This window comes from Oncorhynchus keta, chromosome 28, assembly GCF_023373465.1.
Source record: "Oncorhynchus keta strain PuntledgeMale-10-30-2019 chromosome 28, Oket_V2, whole genome shotgun sequence".
Taxonomy (NCBI): domain Eukaryota; kingdom Metazoa; phylum Chordata; class Actinopteri; order Salmoniformes; family Salmonidae; genus Oncorhynchus; species Oncorhynchus keta.
The window spans coordinates 49912005-49923075 of NC_068448.1; positions in this window are offsets into that span (position 1 = coordinate 49912005).

The window sequence follows — 11071 nt, forward strand, 5'->3', positions numbered from 1 at the left end:
ACTCAAAGTAAAAAATGGTACAGCCATCAGGGAAACCGTGGTAAGAGAAAGGAAAATGTGCTCAGTTGTCATCCAGGATGCAGTGGAATGAACCGAGGCACACCACAGCACACCTGGGAGACTGATAGACACATAAGCCAGTCCGCCTGTCTTAGCCTACCCCCACTTTGACTTGCCCTTCACACTGCATTAGCTTGGAGCTGTCCTTTACCAACGCCAAAACGGGAAGCTGAGGGTGTGGATCAAGAACCCTCTCTTCAGCCAAGAAGAATTACAACCTTATCTCTGGCAAACTCAAGTTTCTTGCCTTGAAGTGGTCTGTGTGTGAAAAGTTTATTTTACGGCCTTTACTTTACCATCTACACGGATAACAATCCCCTGACATACATCATGAGCACTGCCAAGCTAAATGCAGTAGGCCACAGATGGGTTGGGGAACTGTCAGACTTTAGGTTTGACATCAAGTACAAACCAGACAGAGTCAATATAGACACAGACACACTATCACATTTGCCCCTTGGCATAGACCAGTTGTCAGGTGAAGCTGTTCGTGCAACATGGCAAGGGAAACAGGCAGCACAGGGAAACGATATAGCAGCCTTGCACCTGTCACAAGACTATGTAGAGGAACAGTACACTCATGAACCCCTGCCAACTATCGACCATGGCGAGCTAGAAAAAGCCCAAAGAGACGATCAAGCTATTAGAGAACTATTGATACTAAAAGAAACAAACAGTATACTTACCAGTGAGGCAAGACAAGAAGTAAGTGCCACTACCAAGAAACTGATGCATGAATGGGGGAAAACTACACATTGACAATGGAGTCCTGTACTGGAAAACCAGTCAAAGACACCAGCTAGTCTTAGTCTTAACAGTCCAGTACAAGCAGATGGCGTTGAAACATCTTCATGATGATATGGGTCATGTTGGAACAGAGAGAGTCCTCAGTCTGGCATGAGACTATTGGCCATTTATGAAGAGAGACCTTGAGGAATATGTAACCAGACGCTGCCGCTGAATCAACCAAAAGAAGCCAGTCACACATGTAGCAGCACCGATGGGCAGCATCACCACAAGTTCACAACCTCGAGTTAGTCTCTATTGACTACATGCATCTGAAGGCCAGCAGAGGAGGCTTCGAGTACCTACTGGTTGTAGTAATAGACCATTTCACAAGATTTGCACAAGCGTATCCGACCAGAAGAACAGCAGCCGAAAAGATATTCAATGACTGCACCCCAAGGTTTGGATACCCCAAGTTACACCATGATGAAGGTTGAACGTTTGAGAATGAACTCTTCAAAACATTGCAGCAAATGACAGGAGTGGGTCACTCAAAGACCCTATCACCCTCAGGATAACCCGGCCGAAAGATTCAATTGGACCCTACTTCAGATGCTGAGAACGCTTGAGGTAAAGAAGAAGGACAGGTGGAAAGAGCATCTTCCACAAGTTGTACATGCCTACAACTGCACTAGACATGAAGCGACTGGATACTCACCTTTCTACTTACTGTATGGTCGCCACCCTCGCCTACCTGTAGACTTGCTGTTTGGCCTCGCAACAGGAGTCACATACACCTAGAAGTTATGCTGAAAAGTGGGCTGAAAGAAGGACCGAAGCATTCAGAATTGTGTCCGAGAACAGCAAACAGGCAAGTACAAAAGAGAAGAAAGTACTATGACTGCCGCTTGAGGGGAGAGGTTCTGCAACCCGGCGACAGTCCTCATACGTAACTTGAGCGAGAGAGGTGGTCCTGGAAAGTTAAGGTTATACTGGGAAAGGACAATATATGTAGTAAAAAAGTGAGTGACAACCCGGTGTACAAAGTCTGTCCAGAGACCGGTGGGAACAAGATCCGTACCTCACATCGGAATCTTCTGCACCTAGTCAATAACTTACCTGTAGATTTACTGCTGCAGTCCGCACTGACAAACCCACCTAAAGAGAAAAGGGGGAAAAGAGGAAATAACAGAGAGAGAGAGCTGACCTAAAACAGTGATACAACAGACTCAGACGAAGAAAGCTCAGGAGCACATTACTGGCTGAGAATATCTGTAAGAAAAGAGCAAAGAACAGACAATGTGAGACTTACCTGTGATCCCCAGAGAAATCCAGCCCATGTAGGACCCACACAAGACACTGTACCGAACCGAGTTGTTGCAACCGAAAAAGAAATCTGAAGACCAGAAAACTCTGACGGAGAACAAGAAGAGGAATACTTACCTGCTGAACCAGTACGGTCAGATTCAGAAGAGGAAAATGGACGAAGAACACTGGTAGGAGAGAAAAGACCACTACCTTGTATCCTTTTCCCTCTCGCTCTCATCTAACACCTCCCACACTGCCCCTACTCGGATGGTATCGCGCCGTCCCAACCTTCGCTCTCTCTCCCCCGCTACTCTCTCCTCTTCCATCCTATCATCTCTTCCCTCTGCTCAAACCTTCTCCAACCTATCTCCTGATTCTGCCTCCTCAACCCTCCTCTCCTCCCTTTCTGCATCCTTTGACTCTCTATGTCCCCTATCCTCCAGGCCGGCTCGGCCCTCCCCTCCCGCCCCGTGGCTCGACGACTCATTGCGAGCTCACAGAACAGGGCTCCGGGCAGCCGAGCGGAAGTGGAGGAAAACTCGCCTCCCTGCGGACCTGGCAGCCTTTCACTCCCTCCTCTCTACATTTTCCTACTCTGTCTCTGCTGCTAAAGCCATTTTCTACCACTCTAAATTCCAAGCATCTGCCTCTAACCCTAGGAAGCTCTTTGCCACCTTCTCCTCCCTCCTGAATCCCCCCTCCTCCCTCTCTGCAGATGACTTCGTCAACCATTTTGAGAAGAAGGTCGACGACATCCGATCCTCGTTTGCTAAGTCAAACGGCACCGCTGGTTCTGCTCACACTGCCCTACCCTGTGCTCTGACCTCTTTCTCCCCTCTCTCTCCAGATGAAATCTCGCGTCTTGTGACGGCCGGCCGCCCAACAACCTGCCCGCTTGACCCTATCCCCTCCTCTCTTCTCCAGACCATTTCCGGAGACCTTCTCCCTTACCTCACCTCGCTCATCAACTCATCCCTGACCGCTGGCTACGTCCCTTCCGTCTTCAAGAGAGCGAGAGTTGCACCCCTTCTGAAAAAACCTACACTCGATCCCTCCGATGTCAACAACTACAGACCAGTATCCCTTCTTTCTTTTCTCTCCAAAACTCTTGAACGTGCCGTCCTTGGCCAGCTCTCCCGCTATCTCTCTCTGAATGACCTTCTTGATCCAAATCAGTCAGGTTTCAAGACTAGTCATTCAACTGAGACTGCTCTTCTCTGTATCACGGAGGCGCTCCGCACCGCTAAAGCTAACTCTCTCTCCTCTGCTCTCATCGTTCTAGACCTATCGGCTGCCTTCGATACTGTGAACCATCAGATCCTCCTCTCCACCCTCTCCGAGTTGGGCATCTCCGGCGCGGCCCACGCTTGGATTGCGTCCAACCTGACAGGTCGCTCCTACCAGGTGGCGTGACGAGAATCTGTCTCCTCACCACGCGCTCTCACCACTGGTGTCCCCCAGGGCTCTGTTCTAGGCCCTCTCCTATTCTCGCTATACACCAAGTCACTTGGCTCTGTCATAACCTCACATGGTCTCTCCTATCATTGCTATGCAGACGACACACAATTAATCTTCTCCTTTCCCCCTTCTGATGACCAGGTGGCGAATCGCATCTCTGCATGTCTGGCAGACATATCAGTGTGGATGACGGATCACCACCTCAAGCTGAACCTCGGCAAGACGGAGCTGCTCTTCCTCCCGGGAAGGACTGCCCGTTCCATGATCTCGCCATCACGGTTGACAACTCCATTGTGTCCTCCTCCCAGAGCGCTAAGAACCTTGGCGTGATCCTGGACAACACCCTGTCGTTCTCAACTAACATCAAGGCGGTGGCCCGTTCCTGTAGGTTCATGCTCTACAACATCCGCAGAGTACGACCCTGCCTCACACAGGAAGCGGCGCAGGTCCTAATCCAGGCACTTGTCATCTCCCGTCTGGATTACTGCAACTCGCTGTTGGCTGGGCTCCCTGCCTGTGCCATTAAACCCCTACAACTCATCCAGAACGCCGCAGCCCGTCTGGTGTTCAACCTTCCCAAGTTCTCTCACGTCACCCCGCTCCTCCGCTCTCTCCACTGAAGCTCGCATCCGCTACAAGACCATGGTGCTTGCCTACGGAGCTGTGAGGGGAACGGCACCTCAGTACCTCCAGGCTCTGATCAGGCCCTACACCCAAACAAGGGCACTGCGTTCATCCACCTCTGGCCTGCTCGCCTCCCTACCACTGAGGAAGTACAGTTCCCGCTCAGCCCAGTCAAAACTGTTCGCTGCTCTGGCCCCCCAATGGTGGAACAAACTCCCTCACGACCAGGGGGCAGGGATACCGATGTTAAGGCTAATCTGAAGATGGTGCTGGCTAAAGCTAAAACTGGCAAGTGTAGAGAGTATAGGGATATTGTTATCCACGATGGCACCAACGATGTTAGGATGAAACAGTCAGAGGCCACCAAGCGCAACAGCTTCAGCGTGTAAATCAGCTAGAAAGATGTGTCGGCATTGAGTAATTGTCTCTGACCCCCTTCCAGTTAGGGGGAGTGATGAGCTCTACAGCAGAGTCTCACAACTCAATCGCTGGTTGAAAACTGTTTCTGGCCCTCCCAAAAGATAGAATTTGTAGATAATTGGCCCTCTTTCTGGGACTCACCCACAAACAGGACCGAGCCTGGCCTGCTGAGGAGTGATGGACTCCATCCTAGCTGGAGGAGTGCTCTCATCTTACCTACGAACATAGACAGGGCTCTAATTCCCCTAGCTCCACAATGAGATAGGGTGCAGGCCAGGGTGCAGGCCAGGGTGCCAGCTTAGTGGAGTCTGCCACTAGCACAGTCAGTGTACGCAGCTCAGCTATCCCCATTGAGACTGTGTCTGTGCCTCGACCTAGGTTGGGCAAAACTAAACATGGCTGTGTTCGCCTTAGCAACCTCTTCCATTCCTGCCATTATTGAAAGAGATTGTGATACCTCACATCTTAAAATAGGGCAACTTAATGTTAGATCCATCACTCCATTCCTAGATGCCCTTCCATACTCCCTCCACCTGCCCAAGGACGTCAGAGTACAAAAATCACTTAACCACCTAACTGAGGAACTCAATTTAACCTTGTGCAATACTCTAGATTCAGTCGCGCCCCTAAAAACAAAACATTTCTCGTAAGAAACTAGCTCCCTGCTATACAGAAAATGCCCGAGCTCTGAAGCAAGCTTACAGAAAATTGGAACAGAAATGGAGCTAAACAAAATTGGAAGTCTTCCGACTAGCTTGAAAAGACAGTACCGTGCAGTATCGAAGAGCCCTCACTGTTGCTCGATCATCCTATTTTTCAAACTTAACTGAGGAAAATAATAACAATCCAAAATGTATTTTTACTGTCGCAAAGATAACTAAAAAGCAGCATTCCCCAAGAGAGGATGGCTTTCACTTCAGCAGTGATAAATTCATGAACTTCTTTGACGAAAAGATCATGATCATTAGAAAGCAAATGACAGACTCCTCTTTAAATCTGCCTATTCCTCCAAAGCTCAGTTGTCCTGAGTCTGCACATCTCTGCCAGGACCTAGGATAAAGTGATACTATATCTCTTGACACATTGATGAAAATAATCATGGCCTCTAAACCTTCAAGATACTGGACCCTATTCCAACTAATCTACCGAAAGAGCTGCTTCCTGTGCTTGGCCCTCCTATGTTGAACATAATAAACGGCTCTCTATCCACCAGATCTGTAGCAAACTCACTAAAAGTGTCTGTAATAAAGCCTCTCTTGAAAAAGCCAAACCTTGACCCAGAAAATATAAAAAACTATCGGCCTATATCGAGTCTCCCATTCCTCTCAATTTTGGGGGGAAAAAGCTGTTAAGCAGCAACTCATTGCCTTCCTGAAGACAAAAAATGTTTACGAAACGCTTCAGTCTGGTTTTTGACCCCATCATAGCACAGAGACTGCACTTTTGAAGGTGGTAAATTACCTTTTAATGGCATCAGACCAAGGCTCTGTATCTGTCCTCGAGCTCCTGGTTTAGATCTTATCTGTCGGAAAGATATCAGTTTGTCTCTGAATAGTTTGTCCTCTGACAAATCAACTGTAAATGTTGGTGTTCCTCAAGGCTCCATTTTAGGACTATTGTTTTCACTATATATTTTACCTCTTGGTGATGTCATTCGGGAACAATGTTAACTTTCACTGCTATGCAGATGACACACAGCTATACATTTCAATCAAACATGGTGAAGTCCCAAAATTGCACCCTCTCTGGAAGCCTGTGTTTCAGAAATAAGGAAGTGGATGATGTCAAATCTTCTACTTTTAAACTCGGACAAAATGGAGATGCTTGTTCTAGGTCCCAAGAAACAAAGATCTTCTGTTAAATCTGACAATTAATATTGATGGTTGTACAGTCATCTCAAATTAAACTGATGGACCTCTGTGTTACTCTGGACCCTGATCTCTCTTCTGACAAACATATCAAGACTGTTTCAAGGACATCTTTTTTCTATCTACGTAACATTGCAAAAATCAGAAATTTTCTGGCCATAAATTATGCTGAAAAATAAGTCCATGCTTTTGTCACTCCTAGGTTAGACCACTGCTATGCTCTACTTTTCGGCTACTCTGATAAAGCACTAAATAAACTTCAGTTAGTGCTAAACACGGCTACTAGAATCTTGACTAGAACCCCAAAATATGATCATATTACTCCAGTGCTAGCACTCTACACTGAATTCCTATTATGTCAAGGGCTGATTTCAAGGGTTTACTGCTAACCTACAAAGCATTACATGGGCTTGCTCCTTCCTATCTTTCCGATTTGGTCCTGCCGTACATACAGTTGAAATCAGAAGTTTACATACACCTTAGCCAAGTACATTTAATCTCAGTTTTTCACAATTCCTGACATTTAATCCTAGTAAAAAATCCCTGTTTTAGGGCAGTTAGGATCACCACTTTATTTTAAGAATGTGAAATGTCAGAATAATAGGAGAGAAAATAGTTTATTTCAGGTTTTATTTCCTTCATCACATTCCCAGCGAGTCAGAAGTTTACATACACTCAATTAGTATTTGGTAGCATTGCCTATAATTTTTTAAAACTTGGGTCAAACGTTTCAGGTAGCCTTCAACAAGCTTCCCACAATAAGTTGGGTGAATTTTGGCCCATTCCTCCTGACATACTGTCGCTGGTGTATCTGAGTCAGGTTTGTAGGCCTCCTTGCTTGCACACACTTTTTCAGTTCTGCCACACATTTCTATAGGATTGAGGTCAAGGCTTTGTGATGGCCACTCCAATACCTTGACTTTGTTGTCTTTAAGCCATTTTGCCACAACTTTGGAAGTATGCTTGGGGTTATTTTCCATTTGGAAGACCCATTTGTGACCAAGCTTTAACTTCCTGACTGATGTCTTGAGATGTTGCTTCAATATATCCACATAATTGTCTATCCTCATGATGCCATCTATTTTGTGAAGTGCACCAGTTCCTCCTGCAGCAAAGCACACCCACAAAATGATGCTGCCACCCCTGTTCTTCACTGTTGGGAGGTTGTTCTTCGGCTTGCAGGCCTCCCCCTTTTTCCTCCAAACATAACAGTGGTCATTATGGCCAAACAGTTCTATTTTTCCAGTTCCCCAAAAAGTACGATCTTTGTCCCCATGTGCACTTGCAAACAGTAGTCTGGCTTTTTATGGCTGGTTTGGAGCAGTGGCTTCTTCCTTACTGAGCGGATTTTCAGGTTATGTCGATATAGGACTTGTTTTACTGTGTATATAGATACTTTTGTACCCGTTTCCCCCAGCATCTTCATAAGGTCCTTTGCTGTTGTTCTGGGATTGATTTGCACTTTTCGCACCAAAGTACGTTCATCTCTAGGAGACGGAACACCTTTCCTTCCTGAGCGGTATGACGGCTGCGTGGTACAATGGTGTTTATACTTGCATACTTTTGTTTGTACAGATAAACGTGGTACCTTCAGGCGTTTGGAAATTGCTCCCAAGGATGAACCAGGCTTGTGGAGGTCTACAATTTTTTTCTTAGCTCTTGGCTGATTTCTTTTGATTTTCCCATGATGTCAAGCAGGCACTGAGTTTGAAGGTAGTTTGAAGGTATGCCTTGAAATACATCCACAGCTCCAATTGACTCAAATGATGTCAATTAGCCTATCAGAAGCTTTTAAAGCCATGACATAATTTTCTGGAATTTTCCAAGCTTTTTAAAGGCACAGTCAATTTAGCTTATGTAAACTTCTGACCCACTGGAATTGTGATACAGTGAATTATAAGTGAAATCATCTGTCTGTAAACAATTGTTGGAAAAATTACTTGTGTCATGCACTAAGTGGATGTCCTAACCAACTTGCCAAAACTATAGTTAGTTAACAAGAAATTTGTGTTTGAAAAACGTGTGTTAACCTCTCTGAACAACTCATACCGGATCCGGGATAATTGTCATCAGCAACACTGAATAGCATAGCGCCACAGTCAAATCATATTACTAGAAAATATTCATATTCATGAAATCACAAGTGCAATATTGCAAAACACAGCTTAGCTTTTTGTTAATCCACCTGTAGTCTCAGATTTTGAAATGATGCTTTACAGCGAAAGCAATACAAGCGTTTGTAAGTTTATCGATCGCTCAACAAAACAATAAGTACACTTAGCATCAGGTAACTTGGTCACAAATCAGAAAAGCAATCAAATACCTCCGTTAGTTTGGTGCGTTATGCTCAGGAATCCACCGGAAAGAGCGGTCACGACAACGCAGACAAAAATTCCAAATTATATCCATAATGTCCACAGAAACATGTCAGACGTTTTTTATAATCAATCCTCAGGGTGTTTTTCAAATATATTTTCGATAATATATCAACCGGTACAGTTGGCTTTTCACTAGGCCCGGGAGTAACAATGGCCACCTTTCTATTTTGCGCACAATTCACACAGAGCCACCACCTATCCATTTACGCAACGTGGTCGTTCACACTCATTCTTCAAAATAAAATCCTGAAACTATGTCTGAAGACTGACACCTTGAAGAAGCGATAGTAAAAGGAATCCGGTTGATATCCCTTTAAATGGAGCAATGGGAGGCTATGGAACATGGAGTTAAATAGAGGCCACTTCCTGGTTTGATTTTTCTCAGGGTTTCGCCTGCAATATCAGTTCTGTTATACTCACAGACAATATTTTGACCATTTTGGAAGCTTTAGAGTGTTTTCTATCCTAATCTGTCAATTATATGCATATTCTAGCATCTGGTCCTGAGAAATAGGCCGTTTACTTTGGGAACGTTATTTTTTCAAACATAAAAATAGTGCCCCCTAGCTTCAAGAGGTTATTAATGACTCCAACGTAATTGTATGTAAACTTCCGTCTTCAACTGTATAAGCTGTTGATATAAAGCTTCCTTCCGTCTGTTATGTGTAGCATGAAGAGGGGTCAGATAATCATCAGCCACCGGATGCCTCCCCGAGAGCCCATCCATTGCTAAGCTGAAGTCCAAAATCACTGGAGCAGTCTGGTAGGCTACAGCCTGGTCCCACATCTGTTTTGTCAACTCCTATCATCACTATCATGACAATGGACATAGGAGTTGGCAAGACAGAACAGATCCGAGACCAGTCTAGAATCATAAGGGTTGCCTAAAGCTGCCGTGAAGAGACATCACATACTGTATGTCATAACTAAGAGTTTTCTGACCACGTTACCTGACTTGGATTAGCTCTGGATCCTAGTAAAGGTCATGATTCCAGGTCTGGTCACCATGTGTCACAGAAAAACCTAACTCATTCCCTAATAGGTCACCTAACTGTCTAGGCATGATGGCTGCTTGCTTGCTTACCTCAATGATATGTAGTGTCACAACCATGTCAAGTTAGTTGACTGACATAACTGTAAATGATTTCTGTTAAGTCAACAGTGCAAACTCACATCTCTGTAACACACACACACACACACACACACACACACACACACACACACACACACACACACACACACACACACACACACACACACACACACACACACACACACACACGGACTACTCTAGGGAAATGTTGTTTTAATGGCAACCACAGGACCGAACTCTGTTCAACCACATGAGATCCCATCGCTCACGTTCATGTCTGTCAACATCTGTCAGCAACTAAACATGGACATGGCCGTGTGTGTGCGTGTATGTGTGGACTTGGCCTGTCAAAATGACAGTATAACAGACTAACGTTGGCTCAAAACACACCCACTCTGCCTAACAGTTTACTCCACCATCATTTTGTTAATTAAGGATCCGTGAGAGCTGTTAGAGCTCCAACTCAATCATCAAGTTTGCACTACAGTGGTAGGCTTGATTACCAACAACGACGAGACAGCCTACAGGGAGGAGGTGAGGGCCCTCGGACTGTGTCAGCAAAACAAAAGAGACGATCGTGGACTTTAGGAAACAGCAAAGGGAGCACCCCACTTTCCACATCGATGGGACAGCAGTGGAGAAGGTGGAAACTTAAGTTCCTCGGTGTACATATCACCGACAAACTGAAATGTCACAGGAAGGCAAAATAATATCAAGGACAATAACCACCCGAGCCACTACCTGTTCACCCTGCGAGGTCAGTACAAGCTGATACAGAGAGATTGAAAAACAGCTTCTATCTCAAGGCCATCAGACTGTTACAGTTTTTTTCGATTGCTAAACGACAGTGGACACAACTGGAGTCACATGTGCAAAACTCTAACTACAGTCTGCACAGCAGCAGTTCATGTGGACCAAACTCTAGTTCGTTTTTCATTGCTTGAACACAGTTTTCAAAACTCTACACTTATCCCATGACTTTAACCACAACCTGCACAACACTGTGGATTTACAGCACTTTGTTCAAATGCTAACACACTGCTGTCAAAACTGTGAACCACACATTCAAAACGGAATAGATTTCAACCTTGTGCCTTTCAAACACTGAAGTATTGCAATTTCAGCTGAAAGGCTAA